The sequence below is a fragment of the Scomber japonicus genome, chromosome 3, assembly GCF_027409825.1.
Source record: "Scomber japonicus isolate fScoJap1 chromosome 3, fScoJap1.pri, whole genome shotgun sequence".
Classification (NCBI taxonomy): domain Eukaryota; kingdom Metazoa; phylum Chordata; class Actinopteri; order Scombriformes; family Scombridae; genus Scomber; species Scomber japonicus.
The window spans coordinates 7202305-7217451 of record NC_070580.1 but is presented as its reverse complement, the minus strand read 5'-3'; positions in this window follow the sequence as shown (position 1 = coordinate 7217451).

Below are 15147 nucleotides of genomic sequence, written 5' to 3'. Positions count from 1 at the left end.
TCTGTGTTGAAAAAAAAAAATGAAAAAAAAAAAAAAAAAATCACACTGCCAGTTAGAATACATACACACATCTAGGTTGTTACCACAGCAACCAATGCAGATAGTTACAGCATGCCTGAAAAAATCATGGCTGACGTGATCGCACACAAACAATCTAGAAAGCCATTCTTATACATTGGGAATCAGTCTGATTATCATTTCTTGAAACCACAGCTGAACGCTCACAACACACACGGGTGTGATCAACACATCTTTGCACTGGAACAACAAACAATCTATAACAGAAATACTGCATTAGAAACTGGAGGGGGGGGGGGGTGTTGAGTTTGAAATAAGGGGTAATAAAGGGTGTAAAATGATTCCACTGGGCCATAGCACTGGGCACAACTGTGTCACGTAGGCCTGTCACGGTAAATACTCATGTTGAACAATATATTGTATCAGAAATAGTAGCAATAAAGGATACTATTGTATAGGATCATTTTATAACACTGATATAATGATTATATGTTTTTTTTTTCGTGATCTTCGTGGTCCCTTAATTAGACAGTATTTTATCCTCATTTTTTTTGTACACGAAAAAATTCACTCGAAATTTGAACTACAACAAAAATATCCGTTTCGAGACAGTGAAAGACTTTTGGAGGATCTGTAGGGATTTTGATGGAGGCAGCCTGGAAATTGACTGGGAATTGAAATTCTCCATGCAAGAAAAGACCCTAAGAAACATACTATCCAGTGATTCGGAGACTAAAATATCTCATCCCCCAGCAGACCGGATTTTACTCTTCTTTTTTTAAAACTCTGTCTCCTGTGAGTCCTCTGACTTTATAGAATAAATCACTGGAGTGACCTTTGAAAATCTGCATTAACATATGCATTAACATGTTTCTTTCATCTTGTTTTTGTTGCAACATTAAATCCTGCAAATGGGCAATAACCAGCTATGAAATTCTGGACGAAAAAAAAAAACCTTGGCGACTGCTTTAAGCATCAAATACAGCAGCAATATTAAACCTTAAGAACAAACTCCTTCCATAAGTGTCCTTTTGTTAATCCTTCTTTTAAAGTGTGTCTTATGTGTTGGGCTGTGATTTGAGAGGGTTTCAATAACCTCCTACACTAGGTTGTTTGTAGTGCTATAAACCTATTTTTTCATTACTTTAGAGGTCAGATAAAATGCCTGGTGAGCTTTATTCTGCTCTAAAAACAACCCTCCCTATACTCCTCTCTCTCTCTCTCTCTCTCTCTCTCTCTTTCTCGTTGTGTGTGCTGGCAGTTCAGCGAGGGATCATTTATTGACTTGTACTTAATTAGTCTGCAGTATTCAAATAGAGCATCTGTGCTGCAGTCTGGAGCTGACCTCAGTACATCGCTTAAAGTTGCCAAAAAAAATGTGTTAGCACGTGCGAGTGTGTGCATGTATAAAGTGTGTGTGTTTTTGGATGTGTGTTGTGAGTTGCTGGAGCTTTATCAGACTAACAGCTTTTCACACTGGTCTGCTTTTAACAATGCTGAATTTGTCTGCCCCGAGCTCCAGTAGCGGTTCCGCCTCCCTGAGTCTGATACAATCAGTGCTGTTTTGGCTCAAACGAGTCTTATCTGGTGAAGTTCAGCAGGGGCCAGCTACTTCATGGCAACAACCTGCTATCGATACGGATCCGTTTAAGTTTCCGAGTAAGAAAAACTTTCAGTAGGATGAAGATAAAGTGAAGACACAGCAGTTCTTCTTTATCGTTAAAGGCTTCTGAGTAAATGTGGATATTTTTATGTAAATAAATGTGTCTTTTTTTCTATTGACTGACAACAAAACTACTGATTTTCAGCTTACTGAGGTCACCATGCATCATACTGCATGGCTGCATTATTACTGGTTTCCACCTTCTGCCCACTTGTTTCACCTGAGCTCCAAAAAGCTACACTGATAAAATATGAGAAATACTACATTTCCCTCCTGCTAACCCTAACCCTTCTCCTATGTTTACACGCCTAAAAATAGTTCCTAATTATGCCTTCCAGAGCCAAAACATTTTTTTTTTTGTAATCGCTGATGCAGCCTGTGAGAGTACAGACAGCACTCGTGTTCCTTCACATCCTTATTTTCCAATTCAGCGTTGCTCTCTCTCTTCTCTCTTTCTACTTCCTCTCATGCTCCAAGTGTCAAATATCGTGTAAACGCCGGCGCTTCGCATAAACGTCCTGTCAGGAATGACACAGCAAGGATCGTGTACATAAAAGTTATGTTATGTGAATGACAGAATGCCATCACATTAACAGATACATGAATGCCAGCCATGTTCCATGTTTGAAAAGTGCTGTTCCAACTGTTCTTTGGGATGAATAGAAGAACTGGATGTATAGCTGTGATGCACAGTAAAAAACAGAATAGTGGAAGTACTACCCACACGATTACAATGATAGGATGATCTGTGGGAAGTGCGACAGGAAGTAAAAGAAGAACTGGTGGATTACATCTGTGTATGATTTGCCAGCAGCAGGCCTTGTTTCCTCTGACTCCAGAGCTCTTCTTCACATTCCACTATGAATGCATTGAGCCTTTCTGGCTTGACAGATCCACAGCATCGCCGGCTTGCTCCTGGCAGCAGCTGCAGACATCCTGCCGGCCCGGCTCAGCTCAGCTCCCGAGATTAGATGAAGCCTCTGGTTACCTGGCTCTGCTCAGCTCCAAAATGATCTAATGGTCCAGACCGGATTAAGCCAATGTTCTTTCTTAAAGAGAGCAGGGCGGAGAGCTAAAGTGTGAAGGTGCAGAGCTGCTTGAGCTCTTTTGAGTCCGAGAGCTGAACTCAAGATCAATAAGACCAGAAGGCACGACAGCATCGTTTTAGCCTCCAGAGAGCAACGAGAGCCAATGGCTGCTCTCCTCCGTCTCATTTTATCTCTACAGGTACGCAGCGTGACCTATCTGTAATAAATCACTCCAAACAAAGAGACTGAATGGTGAGAGGTAATAATGCAGAATAATGATATTGCCACAACTCTGCAGCAGCAAAATGACCTGCTGGATCCTCTTCTAGCTGCTGCTACTACTGGCCGCCTCACTGTGCGTGTTGTCATTTACATATTTTACAGAAGATTGAAATAGCAAAACGCTCCAGCCCAGCTGTTACTGCGGTCTGTGTTGGTGCTGATGAAGTGAATTAGGAGGCCTGAGTCTGGCAGCGCAGGGGTGTCCAGGTCCTGTAATGAGAGAGCTGAGACTAAATCAGTTGTGGCTGATTGTTGGCCGTGGCTGTCGCCGAGAGCAGTTGGCGTTTTCTCTTATCTGCCTTTAAAAGACAAACAACTCGCTCTGTTTCTCCTCCTCCTCCCTCCTGGCTTGGTGTGGCTGTCCGTATGAGTGTTTGTTTTTATTTGTGTCTGTGTGTTCAGCTGACAGATGCTGGAAATGTTAGAACGCCGTTACCGTAGCAACTCGAGTGTGCCGTCTTTCTCCTGCTCTGGTTCTTGTGTCATTTTGTGTATCCGTTAGATGAATTTACCGACCATCTACCAGCCTGTGAAGCCACACTGGAAAACACCTAAAAAGTAGCTGTAATCACACATAACCTGAGATTACCTGCAAATTAACTGCTGACATTATTCTTTATCAGGTGCGTGACTGTGTGTGAAGAGGCGGATTAGTAAAAGTCTTTTAAATACCACCTGCATGAAACAGTGTCACATCTCACTTAACCTTTTAAATTTTGGCTGTCTTCACTCCTGTTACTTACAGGTTCCAAGCAGAGTCACTACATATCTTAAACATAGGCATGCCATATAATGTTATCACTGAATAAATTAGGGGTCAAATTTGTATACAATTTTCCTTTTTTGCCTGATCGTCAATGAGCTTTTAAGACATATTTGGGGTTTTCTTCCATTCTTCCGTATGACGATATATTGACTTTGACAGTTTGCCAACGTTGCCATGGAGTCAAGTTTAAGTTCAAGTTATTATGTGTCCCATGACGGGCAATTTGTGCTACGGCAAGCATAAAAAACACATAAAACAAATAACATGAATACAAGGGCAGGCCTGCACACATGCACAATGCAATACTATCATCGCCTCAGAACATGACCATTTCAATGTCATTGTTATAGTTATAATTAATACTGGACATCAGCAGCATCAGACAGATTAACATTATAAATCAATATACTACAACCTCAAGTTAAAGCATAAATGATCAATTATCGCCTTAGCAAACGCAACAATGACCTCGTCCTTCTCATAGCATTAAAAATGCAGGCCACCTACCACACACCAATCTACAGCTCAAGATCCCTGCTGCTCCTTCTGTGTGAGCTAAGGATTAGGAACTAAAGTGACTACTTTAGGGCTGGCTTTTCTCTGTATTACAGGGTGAAGGCCACTTGTGATCACCCACTGGAGGTCAGAGTTGAACCACCTTTTGAAAACCAACTGTACAGTATGTGATGAACTTGTTTGTTTGTGTATGGTGGTTTAGTCACTCAGTGGAGTAGTAAGATCAGCCAATCAGTGCGCTTGTTATTAATTCACCAGCACTCACTAGTTAGTTCACCACACTTGAATGTGGCAGCTGTATTGTTTATTTTGGTTGTAGTTTGCAGTGGATAAAGAGACAGTGTCTGGATAAACTATAAACAATAAGCCATTCATGAATCATCAATGTTTCTGTGCATTCAGAAACATGACAGTAGGATTGTGTAACATATGCTGAGTTTATATTGGCTACGTAATATGATTGGTTGATGTCAAGATATTAGCATCCAAGTCTGCTAACTGCATGCTAACACTTGCTATCCTAATAGTTAATCAGTGGCTGTTCCTGCAGTTTTAGAAACATATGTGCTCACATATTCTAATATTGATACTATGAATGTATTATAAGGAGCTGGATAGAGCACCGCTGCTCAGCCATCAGCCGGTTTTTCCCAGTGGTAACTCGTGGTATTGCAGCCTGCAGCACTTTTTTTGCTCCAGCCAAGCAATTCCTATAGGAGTGAATGGGTGCCATTTTTGGTCCAATATCCAGCTTTTGAAAGTAACACTATACATGTTAAGACTCACAGTAATGTCACAATTCCTGTTGAAGTGCCTTATGTCAGCTTTGGTCTTAGTGCTATGAAGCATGCTATTAGAATTTGTTAGAATTAGCACTGCTACAGTATATGATTCATATCAGGACTTTTTCTGTGCTTGTGTGCTAAGGTTGTTTGGTTATTCTTGTATATCTTGTAGAAGCACACACATACCCGTACAACCTATTATGAGAGATGAACACTATTGGAGGTAACATCCAAGCATGCCTGTATTCTTTAACCGCCTACAGTTACAGCTCGAGCTATCCATCCTACAGCACACAGTATAGCTACATGCACAGATGCACACACATATGGATGAGTTTTCATCTGAGAGCTGGAAGCAGTTGAAGCCAAAGAGAAAGCTCAACAGAAGATGTGGCTATATTTTGCATGTTGCTGCGCCAGGAACCATGGAGACAAGACGGAAATAGATACAGGCGTTAAGAAAACATTAGGAGAGCCGAGAAAAAAAAACAAGCTTGATGTATGCACGGACATGACATGCCCGCACCAAAGAACATGCTTGCTTACATAAGGGCAAAGTATATTCACTTTCCACCATACTGCATTGTGTTCCTGATGCACGCCCCCCCCCCCCCCCCCCCCCCCAACCCTTTCACGCTCGTATATTCGGGGCATGGTGGTTGTGCTCGCTCTCGCTGGCTGCTGTGTAGGAGTCAAATTAGAGTGAGCTGATCCAGTGTGGCAGTGCTGTGAAGGCTTGAGTGGAGAAAAAGAGCAGAGGAGGGAAGAAGTGTAAGGAAAAGAGAGGCAGAAGAAATGGAGGAGAGGTAAAAAAAGGAGGAAAGGGGGAGTAATGGTGAGGAGTGGGAGAAGTGGGCTAAGTTAATGGATGGAGGATATTACATAGAAGGGATAATGAGAGGGAGGGACGGCTTAATGAAGGGGGTGATAGAGACTGGGTAGCAAAGCTAAAGGGTTATATGGAGCACAAGCTCTATTACAGATGGGAGTTGGGGACATCATAATCCCTGTGGCCTTATAAGTAATTACTATGTGATAGAGAGAAAATGGTAGGTCCTATCTACTGTCAGCAGAATTGGAATTAACTCCCTAACGGTCTCTTGACTGTGCTCTGCTTTTATGTGTGTGAGTGTGTATCCTGTGCCTGTACTCTTTTAAGAATTGAGTGCTTTGACTTTTAGAGTGAGAACATTTGTGTCTAGTGAGGGCATTTTTCTGTCAGGCTTCACATCCACTAGAGAATTACTCAGGAGGTGTGTCTATGGGTAAAAGAAGCTATAGAAACACATAAACTGTGTGCCCCCCTCCCCTCCCCTCTTCTGTACGTGGATCATAAAGCAGCAGGAGGTCTCGACAGTGTATTCGGGGCCTTTAACGCAGCAGGCAGGCCGACTTTCATCTGCCCTGCTCATCCTCAATCTGCTAGGAAAACACTCACATGGATAAAAGTGGACTGTGCTGATTTAGCACTGCACTCCTCTCACAGTGTTGGACTCACAATGGAGAGTTTGAAAAGAAGGGTGGGGGGGGGGGGGTTTCAAAATCAATGCAGCAGAGGTATCACATTTTTAGTCCATGCATTCTTCCTTGTCAAAACCTGCAGCCAGGGTAGAAACTAACTGTTTTTACTCAGACTTTCTTGGTGCTCATCAAATTTGTCTTGGGCATTTTGGATAATTTCCTGGGCTTTTTTTTTTCAAATGATGGGGAATACCTTAGTGCTACGTTGCATGACAGGCCAATATTCAATTATCTTCATTAAAAAAAAGTGATGGGAAAAAGTACTCACACTGATGCTGTGTCTCAAATCGTGTACTTCTGTGCATAAGTACATTCACACTGAGAAGTATGGAAAAATGCAGTGCACTACAAGTACCCAGATGTAGGTTTCTTGGGTTAATTTAGCAGTCTGTAATGATTTGGTACCACGAATGCTATTGCTAGCTTGCTAATGCGAGCTTGTTTAATTAGCTAATCGTCATTTCCAGTAAGTGCACAACGGATTTCAGACAACACTAACCTGTCCAAATGTGCACACTACACATATAAGTACATAGTGTACACAGTGTACTACACAGAAGTGTACTAACGAAAGTATGTGATGTCAGACACAGTATGAGTTATAATCCCAGCTACAGGTTATAACTGTTTGACCACTAACATCAATCAGATTTTGCTTGGCTTAACTAAATAAATCTACTGGCCACAGATTTAAGTTTGTTACTGTTTTTGTTATTAGCTGCAGCAGCTCTAGCCTATCACTGGCCCTGTTGAGCAACCAAGAGTTCCTGAGCTGTGCAATGATTTTTTGACACAGTCTCCAACTGCTCTCAACTCACTGACCACCCACTCACTATGCATTGAGCTATTCCTTAAAGGAGATACACTATTTGTATAACATATTTCACTTGAGAAAACATCTGAAATATATATATATTTTTTTAATTGTTCAAAGAACCAGCAGGGGATTCAACTCAGTCTATAAATAGTCTATATTTAATGTTTCTTTCTTCTTCAGCTGGATATGATGAATTATAGATTATTTCTTTGTGACGTATTGCATATCACAGTATTACGTTTGTTGTGATGTATCGTTATCATGGGAAGAGTATCATGGTAGTAATGTACTGTATCTTGACTTCATCTGTGATATCCACACTCTACTCTGGATGTAATATACAGTACAGGTTATCCACAATATACATTTACAGTACCATGGCCTGCTTCATTAATGGTGGGATGAAATCACTGGGGGGTTTTATGTAGTCTGTCAGACTACTACCCACTGTGTTAGAGAGAAACAAATATGTTGCTGAAACAGATCACAACAGTGGAATTAAACTGTGTTTGAATTTCCAGGCTGTGTTTTTCATATTATATTATTTATCTGTGTTATTCATCAGGCTTCATTTCAGTACAAACTATTCAAATAGTGAGATGCAGAACAAGGCACAGTAGCCATTGTTGGCAGTCCTCTCTTCATGTTTGGGCTGTATTAGTTTTATGAGGTCTCGTTTATTGGGATATTGTAAACCAAGTAAATTCATTAAAAATCAAGTGAAAGAATAAATATACATTATGAAATGGAAAACATCAGCATTCATCAGGGATGGGTCTGATTTAACCAACAGACTGGGACTGTTATAAAATGTTCACAGTGTAAACAGTGTACTTTGCTTCGTTATTTACTGTTTTGTACTGAAATGAAACCATGCACTGTAACAATGCGTCATAAGGTGGACCCAAATGCAGGGTACAGCAGGCACAGGAACTGAAGAATTGATCTTAATTTACAGTAAGACTCGGGAGCGCAGCCAAAGCAAAACTTGACAGAACAGAGGATCCAAGAAAGACTGAACTAAACACCAGGACTCAAATATAAACTGAACAGAACAGGGAACACGTGACTGGGCAGGAAAATAGTCAAAGAGCTGATGGGCTAGGGGAAACATTGGGAGGCTGAAGCAGAAAAGGCAGGCTGGAGAAGGGTACAGGACATGAAAATAACATAAAAAAGACAGGACAGTGACAGGACAGTGACATGTAAAGCGTGTGCCACCACACATCAATCAAACTGAAACTTCGGAGCATTGCCGGCAATATAAAAATTGAAAATGTCACTCGCCTTGTCATAGAGAGAGAGAGATGGCCCAGCATCCCAACGGCACTGACTGACAGACATATGGTATATCAGTTTAAACTTCCTCCTAAATTTGACAGGAAGGAGCCCTATCCAATGTTTGCCTTAAGAGCAAATGAGCAGGGTAACGTTACGCAGAGATTGGCATCGAACTGCATCGATTCAACATAACTGCTGCTCACCAAGCATAGCAAATGACTGAAATAGTATTTATGAGTGTGTGAGGAAGGAAGTAATCAATGCTCACTGAAACAAGAAAGGATGAGGGCAGGAAAGTAGAAATAGTGGAGGGAGGACAAGAAATTAAAGTTAGGGGAGAAGAGGTGAAGAGGAGGAGGAGGTGAGACTCTTTTTCCTCAAAGAAAATTAATGGAACTACTTTACCTTCAGGTCGGAATCCCGGACAGGAAAGCCGGTACGATTTCTCAGCGCTGTGATTTAATTACCTGTGAAGTCAAGAGGTTGGCACTATAAACTCTACAGCACATTATATTATACATGTTTCTGATCTTCAAAACTCACTTAGTTCCTCAAAAGGTTCTCAGTCCCCTGGGAAAGTTCCTTTTCAGTCCTTATAAATTATGTAGGTAATGCTGCATTAGCTTCGTTTTAAAATTGGCTAGTATTACCTAACTCTGCAGCTATACAGAGATTTTTATCCAGAGCTCAGGACAGGTATCAGCATCAGCACTTTTTGTGGTACCAATGAAATGTTTTGACAGTATTGAACTATCAAATACCAAAAGTCTCTATCTTGTACGTAATTGTTGGAAACAAATGCTAAATTGATCAAAGTTGCAGCATGTTTCTCCTCTTATGTTTCTAATGGAGACAACTTAAACACACATTAGTACTTAGTAATTATAATTTAACTTGAAAATTCCCAACTATGGAAATAAAGTGTCAAAGTGGACAAGTGTGACAATCTCCCTCGGGGGAGAAAGAGAGAAGGAAGGAAATGTCATTCTTCTTCCTCCTGTACATCTGTGCTGAGTCTAAACCAAGACTGCAGACAGACCGACAGGCTTGGGGAATATTAAGTAAGTGACCTTTCAGATAAGGCCTGAATGGTCTTTATATTCACTGGCATCACTGTCATGAGGACTGTAACAATAGATCCATCATCATCAATCATCATTCCATGGGCGGGTGGGGGGAGGGGATTTAAAAAACCTTTGGCAACCTGTGTGGAAACCAATTTTTAATAATATTCAAACTGGTAGCTTATGTCATAAGCTAAGGTTCATGCTATTTAATATCTATACTGTCACGAATATTATACTATTCAGCTCATGTTGAAACTATTTTAGAGAGGTGTTTATTCATCTTTATGGTTACTATGTTACCCTATATCAATGAAGGTAGGCTGAATAATAGAAACACCTTCATTATAGCCATAACATTATAGCCTATGAGTAAAAACACAGGGCTGTTGTACTACAGTAGATTGCATTAATTGCTGTATCTAACATACTGTCAAGACTGTGCACTGTATATTGTATTTGTACTCTAATACTGAATTATGAATCTGCAGTACAATAACAGCCCATTGTATTTTTATTATCCCCAGTGTTATCACTACATTATTAATTAAATACCACTATAGTGTGTGTATGGTAGGCTTAATAATGGTGTGTGAAATAGTACTTGGAGGTATTATTCTGTTCTATCCTTTAATATCATTGATTTTCATCTATTTCCATCACTCTATAATGAACATGACCATAAACCCAATCATGGTTTATGGTTAAGTTTATCCTAATATTAGTAATAGAGGCTCAGGCTGCTAACTGTTAAGGCAGTGTTAGTGTTAGAGGTATTATTCTATTCTATTTTTTCATATCAGTAATATTCATCAAGTATTTATTTCCACCAGTCTAAAATGAGCATGACTATAAACCCTTTATCATGAAGTTTAAGTGAATATTTGTTATAGAGGCTCAAAGCTGCTAATTTATCACAGTGTTAAGTCAATGACAGGAGCACATTTACACTATAATGTCCTACTGAGGTGGCCTTACGGTAGCCTATATTAGGCTTAGTGTATTGACCTACTGCACTTTCTTTAAACTGCAGCTAGCATTAAAGGAAAACAACATGTCACCCTTCTCTAAAAATACTTTAATGTTAGCTTACATGCACCGTATGTGCGTTAGTCTCCTCTTATAGCCGAAGTTTACGGTACAAAACAGTAACTTTCTGGATGTTTCCTGACTACTGGGTAACCTAACGGAGGAGTAATGTAACGAAATACTGCTAGCTAAAGTACAAACATCACTTTTCAGCTGAGCAAGGAGTCGTGTAAACCTTCTCAACTCACTGCATTTCCGTTTATTTCTTTCTCTGAAGCTACTTACTTTTTTTCCTCCCGTTTTCTGTCGCCTCTCGCTCGGTGTGTGTGTGCTTGTGCGCGCTCCGCTTCTCTTCCTTCTCCCTCCTCTCCTCTCTTTCTGGATAAGAGATGGAGAGACAGGAGAGAGCAGTCGGGTCCAGGCGGAGGAAGATGGGAGGCGAGGCGAGCCGCTCGAAGCTCCGGCCGCGGAGGAGAAGAGAAGAGAGGAGAAGAACGAGTTGTAACACGACGCTTAAAGAGCCTGATACATCGCCATGATGTGGGTCAGAGATGAAGAATTCATCTCTCGCTTTCATCGCACAAGTTCAAATTCATCCCTACAATGGTACAATCCGGAAAGAGAGAGAGGAAGAGACAGCCTGTGTGTTGTGATAATAACCTATATTTGGTAAAGGGGAGCCCACTGACACTATTTCCAGTGTTTGAATTGTAAAATGGATTGTAGTGCTGGTCTTACAGCTGATTTGAGGTCATCCTATGAATATTTTATAGATGAATCTAAAACCATAAGGGACTATAGCTTGTTGTTGTTTTTGTTTTATAAACCTGTGTATAGTATATGGTACCCTGGTTAAATTGATGCAGCATATTTATTCTCAACAAAACCAAATTTACATTGGTATCACATACACAAGTCACTGTATCCCACTGCAAGTACAACTCTTCCATTATAACACTATAATTGCTTATAGTAAGACAAAATATTGTGTTATCAGTTCATCTAACATTATTCCAGCCAGAGAGTAATGCTGCACACAGGATATTTAATGAATTTCCTTTTTATTATTATCACATATACAAACAATCCATACACACCCGGAAAACAACATTGGATAGGAGGGTTAGGCACCAATAAATACAACAATACATCAATGCATAATAAAATGCAGTCAGGACATTTATTAAAATATCGATGTTATGATTGCAAGTCCCTCCACAATGCATCCTCCGCCAAAAAAGACTGAATGCAGTCTTCATATACTGCTACTGTATTTAGTCTACTGTTTGATTCCCAACATCTAAATGCTGATTCAAAGCTTTGCCATGCTGCCACTAATAAAGAAATAGTGACAAAATATGCAATAGTGTACATTTTGTAATTTATTGTTGTAATGTAATGTCAATTTGTTCTAAAAGTACTGAACGCAGCCTTTAAAATATATATATATATATATAATACCCACTATGTCACTTTGTGTCATGGTGCCATCTGCTTGGAATAGCACCTACATACAGTACAGCATAAACAGCATTTATCAATTCACCTCTACAAGCTTATAGGCACCATGACACAGTGGAGACCACATAAGAGGGAGGAAGGCGAACTTTACTCTGCACATCTAAGTCTGTTTACAGGTGTTGGGGGGGCACTGATGCATATTTGTAAAAGGTTGTGTAAAGCCTTTTTGGTTCCAGAGGGAGTTGTGTGAAGTGAATAACAAATGTGAGTCAGCATTGGTTTGGGCTGAAGACTACAAGTTTGGTTTAAAAAAAAAATGGAGGTGTGGATTTAGAAAGAAATGAGATTAACAAACTTGTATAGCTGCTCATCTCCAGACTACATTAGCCACTACATGCTTAATACACCTCCAACTGAAATGTCAAATGGCTTTGACAAGAAGAACATATGAAATTAAAAAACGAGGATACCATCAATGTTGGTGTTTTTTATTAAAATGCCCATCATGGCTTTGATATAATAGGAGTGCAATGCTCCTTATGAAGTGCTCTTTTAATATTTCCTGAGGGTTAGCATACACATTAAGTCAGCACTTTCTGAAATGACTCTCTGAAATATTCTTCAAAAGACTGGCAAAGCATTTTTATATCATCATGAGATTCTAGGAATTTTTCGCAGATTAATTGAAATACAGATTAATTAGTTGGAAACTAATAAAGTAGGTCTTCATTAACAATGAATTCGCAACATTACAAAGCAACGATTAATAAATGTACGAGTGAAACATGTTTCATTAAAAGATTTACAGACTGCACTGAAAGCGAGGACCACATTACTGGCTTTTATCAAGCCTGTACATCATTCTGTGTGATTTATGATAAATTGTCCAGCTTGTGTTGTTTCTGTCAGTTCTTACAGCCTACAGAAAATCAAGCCTCCCCTGTTTTCATTGCATTCATTTCTTTGCCTCCAGTCGGTGCTTCCACCCCCAGCCATGCTATTATTTAAAGTCAGGCAGAGGGACTGTGGCCCAGAAATCTGAAGATGGGTACCAACTCGCTGTCAGCACTGCTGTCTGCCCTCCAGGGACCTAGCCTGATTACAGCACCATCATGCTCTCTCTTTTACTTCTAGACACACACACACACAGAGAAACACACACATAGTTGTGCTACTGCTCTCTTGCTGCACATCTGCACTTTGCAGCTCATTGAGTATGCCTTTTCAAGCCAAACTAGTGCATTATTTTCTAAGGGCCTTGAATCCATGTGGTGTCCTGTCACTGCATTTTCTGGCTCTCTGAAGTCTGCGAGCTTAGACAGAGATGACTGTGGAGATATTGTTGCCGCTGACAGCTGGCCAGTCAAATAATTGGCTTGTCGACATGTCACTCTTTATCATCGATGTTTCCATTGGAGCAGAACTGTGGTCTGGGGGAAAGGAATCCACTGCTACATCTATAATTCAACTGAGACTCAAACCGTCAACAGCCAGCAGTTTTTACTTGGTGAAACTTAAAGCTGATAGTATTAGGCACAAGTATGAGGTTTGCCAGGGAACGTTACTGCATGATTTGTTTTATACCTGGTCAACAGGAGCACTAATTAGGCCAAGATGTTCTCTCAGATTGTGCAAACCAATTACTAAGTCTTTCTCATACAAGTATTCCCAGTTTTTAGAGACAGTGCTCTGTTGGCCAATTTCCATATTAGTTTTTGAGAACTCAAACGCCAAACTGATCCATCTATTGATCACTGCTTCTAGTGCTTCCTGCTGTCACTTTCACAAATACTTTACTAAAAAACAGTCAGCTCCTGGAGAACTGCCTACACAGCATTTTCTGTGTTCATTGTTTGGCTTTGGTTCATTGAATGCTTCAGTGGCTGCTTGTAGTAAGAGCAGACATTAGAAACAGGAAGATACAATTTATCTTTTCCCCTGAACGCCTTATTGTTTTCTTTTCTTCTTTTTTTTAATTGTACGTCTGATTCAGTGTCAGTTTGACTGCTGGAAAAAATAAGAAAAAAGATGTGCTGTTCAGGATGCTAACACATTTTATCAAGCAGAGAAGAGGCTTTGCAGTCACCTATTGTTTTATGCACACATTATGTAACTGTGCAATATACCCAGCTGTCTTTTATAAATTATACAATTAGATCAACTTGTGGGTACACCACACTTCCGACTGATATTTATAGTTTTCATTGCACTTTCCCACACAAAGAAGGAGCTGTTAAACATACATTGTATTAGTCTGTCCACACACAGGGCTGGGTCACCTGTTAACACTGGATTGATCAACCCTATAGCCAGGCAAGAGGGGCAATGTCCAATGTCAGTTTTCTTTTTAGATTGCAACCATTGACGTCATGTAATCAATGTTCATCCTTCTTTGTAGAATCAAACCAAAAGGTCAGTAATGTCATACTGAGAAAAGAATATTACATTTGTGCAACTGGTTACCCTACTATTGTTGAAGTTTTGCTAACGTTAAACTGATATAATCCTCACAGGCACCTGGCAGGTACAAGAGAGCATTTTCAGGTAATGTCTTCAGCAGTTGGAAATCTGAATTACTGACATTTAAACATTATTTTCACTGCTGCTTGCAAGACTAGTTTAGACATTCTTGGATGACTCGCCCCCCCCCCCCCCCCCCTGAAAACTATGTATCAGTGCATGCTAACATTAACGTTAGCTAACAACTGGCCTGGTCTATACCTAGACCTTGTTTATCGTACATACATTTCGTAATTAATAATAGCTTACTATCTAAAGCACATAACAATTAAAATTTATTCAAATATGTAGCTAAGTTGACAAAGATGTGTTTGCTTCTGAGACCCAAAAAGACAGAGTGGTTATATTGGTAATCTTAGCTGTATTTCTAAGCTGTAGCTAGTGCTGGGTTTCAAA